Source organism: Erpetoichthys calabaricus, chromosome 9 (assembly GCF_900747795.2).
Source record: "Erpetoichthys calabaricus chromosome 9, fErpCal1.3, whole genome shotgun sequence".
Taxonomy (NCBI): domain Eukaryota; kingdom Metazoa; phylum Chordata; class Cladistia; order Polypteriformes; family Polypteridae; genus Erpetoichthys; species Erpetoichthys calabaricus.
This window is the reverse complement of record NC_041402.2, coordinates 72,540,697-72,548,962: the sequence shown is the minus strand read 5'-3', so window position 1 is coordinate 72,548,962 and position 8,266 is coordinate 72,540,697.

Below are 8,266 nucleotides of genomic sequence, written 5' to 3'. Positions count from 1 at the left end.
TTTTCCAGTAAAGTGTAAAAATATATATGAAAACTACTTTATATATTGGGAGACCACACATGGAGACATCTTACAAGCTGAAGTAAATTTTAATATATTTTATACATATTTTAAAAAGTGTCATTAAATACTAAAATTAAAAAAGAGTCATCCTATGGAGTGTCTTGAACTGTACACCAATTAAAATATGCATTTACCTGTTATGTGAATTTCCATCTTTTCCATCCATCCATCCACTATCCAACCCACTACATTCTAACTACAGGGTCACGGGGGTCTGCTGGAGCCAATCCCAGCCAACACATGGCGCAAGGCAGGGAACAAACCCCGGGCAGGGCGCCAGCCCACTGCAGGGCACACACACACACACACCAAGCACACACTAGGGACAATCTACAATCACCAATCCACCTAACCTGCATGTCTTTGGACTGTGGGAGGAAACTGGAGCACCCGGAGGAAACCCACGCAGACACGGGAAGAACATGCAAACTTCATGCAGGGTGGACCCGGGAAGCGAACCCGGGTCTCCTAACTGCGAGGCAGCAGCGCTACGCACTGTGCCACCGAGCCGCCCATTTCCATCTTTTATTGTATTAAAATACAAACCTGGGTTTTTCTATCAAGGCTGTACGGCTGCACAGTGGTTAGTTCAGCTTTTTTGCGGCTCCGGGAGACTGAGTTCAGTCTTGGCCCTTTCATTTTTTATTTAGTATTTACACATTCTTCCTATTTGGCATTTTTGTTTTGTCCTGATACTCTGAATTTCCTCTCATATCTAATTGTGTTTGTAATATAATAGACTGTGGTCCTATCCAGATTTGGTTCCTGCCTCCCCCATTGCTGTGGGGAGAGGCTCTGGTTACTTGGAATGCTGAAAATGGATTAAAATTATTTAGTTTATAGATAGGCACGGTGGCGCAGTGGGTAGCGCTGCTGCCTCACAGTTGTGAGGCCTGGGGACCTGGGTTCGCTTCCCGGGTCCTCCCTGCGTGGAGTTTGCATGTTCTCCCCATGTCTGCATGGGTTTCCTCCGGGCGCTCCGGTTTCCTCCCACAGTCCAAAGACATGCTGGTTAGGTGGATTGGCGATTCTAAATTGGCCCTAGTGTGTGCTTGGTGTGTGGATGTGTTTGTGTGTGTCCTGCGGTGGGTTGGCACCCTGCCCGGGATTGGTTCCTGCCTTGTGCCCTGTGTTGGCTGGGATTGGCTCCAGCAGACCCCTGTGACCCTGTGTTTGGATTCAGCGGGTTGGACAATGGATGGATGGATAGTTTATAGATATTTCTTTTTCCCCTGATCAACACAAAACTTTATGAAGTTAATTCAAAAGAAGTCTTCATATTATTATAAACTAGCTATGCATTAAAATATCATATTATTTATTCCATAAGTATTCATTCCATTTGGCTTGAGACATCTTGTGTAATTAGTTATATATTTTAAAAAGAACATGAGAACATATGTGTGAACTTGTCAAGTGTAAATTTTGTACAAATGTTTTTCTTCCCACAAAGAACCCTAGACACATGGAATAAATTACTAAGTAACTGCAATATTAGCCATATTTGCACGTGTGTTGTGTTTATTTTAGATTTATTTTAACCCAGCCACAGGGGATGCACAAACCAGTGTGTTTCTTCATGCCAGTCCCAAGATGGGATAAATGGGGAGGGTTATGTCAGGAAGGGCATCCGGTGTAAAATTTTGCTAAATCAATATGTGCACAACAATACAAACTTCCATACCAGATCGGTAATAATGACCGCCACCAGTACTGTTAGCCAACAGGGTGCTGGCGGAAATTGGGCTACTGTTGGCTGAAGAAGGAGAAGAAGAGAGGGGAGACGTGTCCGGAGGCAGGAGGAGAGGAGGAAGGTAAAGAGAGTGGAACTGAGGGTAGGAACTTTGAATGTTGGCAGTATGACTGGTAAGGGGAGAGAGTTAGCAGATATGATGGAGAGAAGGAAGGTTTATATATTGTGCGTGCAAGAGACTAAATGGAAGGGGAGTAAGGCCAGGTGGATTGGAGGTGGATTCAAATTGTTCTATCATGGTGTGGATGGGAGGAGAAATGGTATAGGGGTTATTCTGAAGGAACAGTATGTCAAGAGTGTTTTGGAGGAGAAAAAAGTGTCAGACAGAATAATGTTTATGAAGCTGGAAATTGGAGGTGTGATGATGAATGTTGTTAGTGCATATGCACTGCAAGTTGGGTGTGCAATGGGTGAGAAAGAAGATTTTTGGAGTGAGTTGGATGAAGTGATGAACAGTGTACCCAAGGTACAGAAAGTGGTGATTGGAGCGGATTTCTATGGACATGTTGATGAAGGGAACAGTGGAGATGATGGGTAGGTATGGTGTCAAGGAGAGGAATGAAGAGGGTCAGATGATAGTGAATTTTGCCAAAAGGACGGACATGGCTGTGGTGAATATGTATTTTAAGAAGAGGGAGGAACATAAGGTTACGTACAAGAGTGGAGGAAGATGCACACAGGTAGATTACATCCTATGCAGAAGAGATAATCTGAAGGAGATTGAAGACTGCAAAGTGGTGGCAGAGGAAAGTGCAGCATAGGATGGTGGTATGTACGATGACGCTGGAGATCAAGAAGAGGACGAGAGTGAGGGCAGAAGCAAGTATCAAATGGTGGAAGTTGAAAGAGGAAGACTGCAAGGTTATGTTTAGGGAGAAGATGAGACAGGCACTGGGTGGTGGTGAAGAATTACCAGACAATAGGGAAACTACAGCAAATGTTGTAAGGGTGAGAGCAAGAAGGGGGCTTGGTGTGACATCTGGACAGAGGAAGGAGGAAAAGGAAACCTGGTGGTGGAATGGGGAAATACAGGAGATTATACAGAGGAAGTGGATGCAAAAGAAGAAGTGGGATAGTCAGAGAGATGCAGAAAGTATACAAGAGTACAAGGAGATAAGGCGCAAGGTGAAGAGAGAGGTGGCGAAGGCTAAAGAAAAGGTGTATGATGAGGGAGAAAAGGACCTGTACTGATTGGCTAGACAGAGGGACTGCGCTGGGAAGGATGTGCAGCAGGTTAGGGTGATAAAGGATAAAGATGGAATCATACTCACAAGCGAGGAGAGTGTGTGAGCAGATGGGAATAGTACTTTGCGAGGCTGATGAATGAAGAGAACAACAGAGAGAAGAGGTCGGATGATGTGGAGATAGTGAATCAGGAAGTGCAACGGATTAGCAAGGAGGAAGTAAGGACAAATATGAAGAGGATGAAAAAATGGAAAGGCTGTTGGTCCAGATGTTATACCTGTGGAAGCATGGAGGTGTTTAGGAGAGATGGCAGTGGAGTTTTTAACCAGATTGTTTAATGGAATCTTGGAAGGTGAGAGGATGCCTGAGGAGTGGAGAAGAAGTGTACTGGTGCTGATATTTAAGAATAAGGGGGATGTGCAGGACTGTAGTAACTACAGGGGGATAAAATTGATGAGCCACAGCATGAAGTTATGGGAAAGAGTAGTGGAAGCTAGGTTAAGAAGTATGGTGATGATTAGTGAGAAGCAATATGGTTTTATGCCAAGAAAGAGCACCACAGATGCAATGTTTACTCTGAGGATGTTAATGGAGAAGTTTAGAGAAGGCCAGAAGGAGTTGCATTGCGTCTTTGTGGACCTGGAGAAAGCATATGACAGGGTGCTTCTAGAGGAGTTGTTGTATTGTATGAGGAAGTCAGGAGTGGCAGAGAAGTACATAAGAGTTGTACAGGATATGTACGAGGGAAGTGTGACAGTGGTGAGGTCTGCAGTAGGAGTGACGGATGCATTCAAGGTGGCAGTGGGATTACATCAGGGATCGGCTCTGAGCCCTTTCTTATTTGCAATGGTGATGGACAGGTTGACAGATGAGATTAGACAGGAATCCCCGTGGGCTGTGTTGTTTGCTAATGACACTGTGATCTGTAGCGATAGTAGGGAGCATGTTGAGGAGACTCTGGAGAGCTGGAGATATGCTATAGAGAGGACATGAATGAAGGTCAGTAGGAACAAGACAGAATACATGTGTGTAAATGAGAGGGAGGTCAGTGGAATGGTGAGGATGCAGGGAGTAGAATTGGCGAAGGTGGATGAGTTTAAATACTTGGGATCAACAGTACAGAGTAACGGGGATTGTGGAAGAGAGGTGAAAAAGAGAGTGCAGGTTGGGTGGAATGGGTGGAGAAGAGTGACAGGAGTAATTTGTGACAGACGGGTATCAGAAAAAGTGAAAGGGAAGGTCTACAGGACAATAGTGAGACCAGCTATGTTATATGGGTTGGAGACAGTGGCACTGACCAGAAAGCAGGAGACAGAGCTGGAGGTGGCAGAGTTAAAGATGCTAAGATTTGCACTGGGTGTGACGAGGATGGATAGGATTAGAAATGAGGACATTAGAGGGTCAGCTCAAGTTGGACGGTTGGGATTTAACTATTTAACTAATCTATATATATAAAAATGGAATGGGTGGGTCGTCGGGTGGGCCTTTTTTCATTCTGTTGAAAGACACGCCCTACTCACTGGACAGTTAAAAACACCAATCAAACTAACGATGACATCAAGTATTACCCAATCAAAAGTAGGAAAGGAGGCATCTTCATAAAATGCGTGTGGGATGATTTGCATGAGACGCTGCTTTAAAAAAAAAATGATAAAAAAAATACGGGATAAATCCCGTCCAGTATTGATTCAAAACGGGACGCGCAATTTCATTCTCAAACGCAGCACGATTCCGTATTTTAAAGGACGGGTGGCAACCCTACAGTGCCAGGTAACCACCCATACAATCACATTGTGATTCAGACTAGGAATGCAATGAATGTAATTACCCCGATCTACATACAAGGCGAAAGTGTTGCAACATTCAAAGATGATGGTTTGGGATAAGTACACCATACAACATAAAAGAGCTTATGAAGCCTTGAACCGAAAAAAGCAACATCTCAGAGATCGTAAAAAAAAAAATACGAGCTAATGTTGTTTTACTCGCTGTAGATTTTAGTCAAACATTACCAGTTATTCCACGAGGGAGACCAGCAGATGAACTCAACGCGTGTTTAAAATCCATGCTTCTCCCACGCTCGGTTATATGTCGCGTGTTCTCGGGTAGGTGCACCAAAAAATGTATACATTTAAGCATGTAATGGGCAAACAAAAAATGAGGTATACCCGAAGGCACAGCAGTAGTACTTAATGTAACTTTACTTCTTAAATGTTAATGTTTTACTGTTTAATAATTTATACGCTTCTTATATGTTGTTCAAATTCTTTTATCAAAATACCACTGACAGCGCAATGCACGATAACATCGAGTGAATACACCATACACATCCGCCCACGGCTGCCCTGCTGTGCGCAGATAGGACTTGATTGTACAATAAAATAAAATAAAGATAAAAAGACTAAAACAATCATCACCCATAAAGCGGATAGTAGACGTGACGTACTATATGTGTACCACATTTCAAGTGTATAGGTGCAACGGTTTGCGAGCTACAGGTCATTTAAAATCCTGGACAGACACACAAATTGCCACGGTAGCAAATTACAGAAGAAGATTTTACTGTTTAATAATTTATATTTATATGAAATGTGCTTCTTATATATTACTTCATATTCTCATATGATAATGATGTTAATGTTTATATTGATTTCTGTGTTATTAAAACTGCATGTATGTGTGTATATGTATATATATATATATATATATACTAGCAAAATACCCGCGCTTCGCAGCGGAGAAGTAGTGTGTTAAAGAGGTTATGAAAAAAAAAGGAAACATTTTAAAAATAACGTAACATGATTGTCAATGAAAGCCCGTTTCACTCAGTAAGTCTTATGTGTGTGTTTATGTATGTGTGTGTATATATATGTACATGTGTATATGTAGATATGTATATATATGTATATGTATATAAATGTTTATGTGTGTGTGTATATTATATATATAATATATATATATATATCTCTATATATATATATATATATATAAAAGACAGCAACAGTTATAACAATGACAACACAATTACATTGACAATCATGTTACGTTATTTTTAAAATGTTTCGTTTTTTTTTCATAACCTCTTTAACACACTACTTCTCCGCTGCGAAGCGCGGGTATTTTGCTATATATATATATATATATATATATATATATACGAGCTGTATATACCCGGCGTTGCCCGGGGCAGAAGTAACCTAATCGGTCAAACACTTACATATATACCAAAGTAAACCTAATCGGTCAAACAGTTACATATATAAAAAAACCGAACCGAATCGGACAAACAGCTTCATATATACAGAAGCGAACCTAATCGGACAAACAGCTAATCTATATACATAAGCAAACCTAATTGGTCAAACAGTTACATAAATACAAAAGCAAACCTAATCGATGAAACAGCTTCATATATACAGAAGCGAACCTAATTGGTCAAACAGTTATGCATGTGCAGAATAATTTTACAAAGATTATGCGTGTTAACAATCATTAAAAAGAAAAGATTGAGGAACTCTTCTTCTATATGTGATGAAGCTGGATGAAGCTGACTTGACGAAGACGTAGGTGGCATAGATTGGTTTTTCTAAAACAGAAGAAAAAAATGAGTATCTATTATTATTTTAAATTAGAATGAAAATGAGAACCTTGATTAGAGATAGATTATCCGTATTAAAATATGTGCATGAATAAACTTTTGCTAACTCTCTAGCAAAAGTTTATTCATACAAATTGGCATGGGATGGCTTTGTGAAAAAGTAAAAATTAGATAAAAATAAATTGAGAATGCGTACTTCCATTTGACTGAGATTATGTGTAATGATGAAAAAAAAGTTTAGTATGTTTTTTTTTCCATACGGGAAGGATGTAAAACCTTACATAGGCACCCTTCAGCCCGTACTGAAGGGTAGTGTCAGATTCTTACTGACTAAAAAACACCCTTTTTATTCCACAGCTACCCCAAAAACCACTATTAGGCATTACTTTGGGGTGGCAGTAGTTTAGTTATGAAACAGCTGGGTCCTGAAAAAAATCTGTCTGATTAGTGGCTTCATCACATATAGAACAACAGTTCCTCAATCTTTTCTTTTTAATGATTGTTAACACGCATAATGTTTGTAAAATCATTCTGCACATGCATAACTGTTTGACCAATTAGGTTCGCTTCTGTATATATGAAGCTGTTTGATCGATTAGGTTTGCTTTTGTATTTATGTAACTGTTTGACCAATTAGGTTTGCTTATGTATATAGATTAGCTGTTTGTCCGATTAGGTTCGGTTTTTTTATATATGTAACTGTTTGACCGATTAGGTTTACTTTGGTATATATGTAAGTGTTTGACCGATTAGGTTACTTCTGCCCCGGGCAACGCCGGGTATATACAGCTCGTAGCATATATTTCTAAACCCATCTGACCCAGTTTGAGGTTATGATGGAGTAGCAGTCTAATCCTGCAGCATCAGACACAACTCAGGAACCAACTTTGGATGAGAGTGAATACTTAAGCAATGAATATTTCTTTCAGAGTGTAATATATGTTGAAAGCTATGTACAACTAAAATAGGTTTTCATTTTGACATTATTGATTTTTGTGTTAATCAGTGAAAAACTATTAAATACTTTAATATTAAATATCTTAAAACAAATCAATTTTTAAAAAAGTCCAAGGTATGATTATAGTACCTTTAGTAGATAAAGTGAAAATGTGAGCAAAGCTTTCAAGAGCATCTCGATAGATAGATAGATAGATAGATAGATAGATAGATAGATAGATAGATAGATAGATAGATAGATAGATAGATAGATAGATAGATAGATACTTTATTAATCTCAATGGGAAATCTCCTTGTGTTTCAGAATTTCAAATAGTTTTGCTGCCTTTGGTGGCATGAACCAGTCTTTGTATAATGTGAAGATTGCTGTATAGAAAAGGAATATGTATTGAAAACCTATCAAAAAGCAGAGAATTTGTAGAAAAATGTTTCTTTTTGAGTTGCTCCCTTTATAACAAAGGCATTATTTACAATTGTCAATAATAATGATAATAATAATAAAAACTGAGTCACAATAATATGCTTAGGCTATTACATTATAGCCACTGTAACCACTGGTTCTTTTTCCTATCACTAAGAAAATCTTATTCTTTATTTCAGTGTCACCTCTGACAATGGTCAGGTCTCAGCAAAAAATATTTTGCCAGGCATATACCGACTGCATCTTGATACCGGTGATTACTGGGGCAAGCGAAGCATGGACTTTCTTT